Below are 1,198 nucleotides of genomic sequence, written 5' to 3'. Positions count from 1 at the left end.
TGAGAAGCTGCAGTATTTGAGTTGCTGATAATAAGAGAACTGGACAGACAAAATCTCAGCAAGAGAGATTAAACAATAAACACATTTATTACTACATTTCCAAACTTACAAATGTTTTTAAATTTTTTTAACATTTTTTGTAATTTCAGATTGATCCGAGGGTACAAACATTTAGATTACATTGTTTTCATTTCTAAGGTAAAGTTCAGATTGCAGTTAAGTCCTTCACCCAAGCAGCATGCTAAAGACTTTCACATAACTGGCAAGGGTTAAAACAAAGTATGGATGACGATGGCAGGTAGAAGACCCCTCTGGGAAGGAGCTCTTTGAGGAGAGACCTGAGTGAGGTGAGCGAGCCAGGCGTGCAAGTATCTGAATGAAGGCAATTGCTACTCATGTGGAAAGACTTTCAGTGCAAAGGACCCCAGGCCTAAGTGTGCTTGGCACACTCAAATAGCAGCAGCAGGACAACAGGTCCCACACAGTGGGTGAGACAGAGAAGGGTGGGAGAGGGGGCAGCAGGGCAGCAGGTGACAGAACGTGGAGAGCCGTGAAAACCATGGGACGGAAACCATTGAAGAATTTTGAGCAAGGGACTGACCTGATTTGATTTAAAAAGAAAAAATACTGCCTTCCGTCGGGGGAGACTTAACTGCGGAGGGCAAGGGTCCAAGGAAGGAGATAACCCAAACCCTTGACGAGAGCAGAGGAGCCAGGATAAAGGGAGCACGGATTTTCTTTTTGGCTTGTACAAAGCCACTTCGAACCTCCCTGGTATGAGTATTGTCTCTCCACCACAGTTCCCATTTCATGTCCCAAGTCCCAAAGCTGTGGCTGGGGTTGGATGGGGGGAGTTGTGGCTGTTAATGGGGATCCCATAAGTTAGACCTTGCTTGGGGTGTGCTTGGGGCCGGGGTGGCAGCCACGAAGAAGGTGAGGACTGGTTGGACATGAAGATTATTTAAGTACAGTGGACAGGGCATGCTGAAAGTTTGTTTGGATAGCAAGTTAAGGAAAATCAAAAGCACCTTCGACAACAGCTAGAGAGTCACCTGAACATCTAAAATGCCTTCAAGTCTCACAAATTCCAGAGAGTGCAGGAAATGAATTTATGGCAAAAGACTTCTCCTGGATGTTTTGCATATAAAAAACCCTTTTATTTCCCAGACAGAAGAAAGTGAGGGATGAAGCACGTGGA

The sequence above is a fragment of the Otolemur garnettii genome, unplaced genomic scaffold, assembly GCF_000181295.1.
Source record: "Otolemur garnettii isolate 467f Iridium unplaced genomic scaffold, OtoGar3 scaffold00060, whole genome shotgun sequence".
Lineage (NCBI taxonomy): Eukaryota > Metazoa > Chordata > Mammalia > Primates > Galagidae > Otolemur > Otolemur garnettii.
This window is presented reverse-complemented; position numbering follows the sequence as displayed.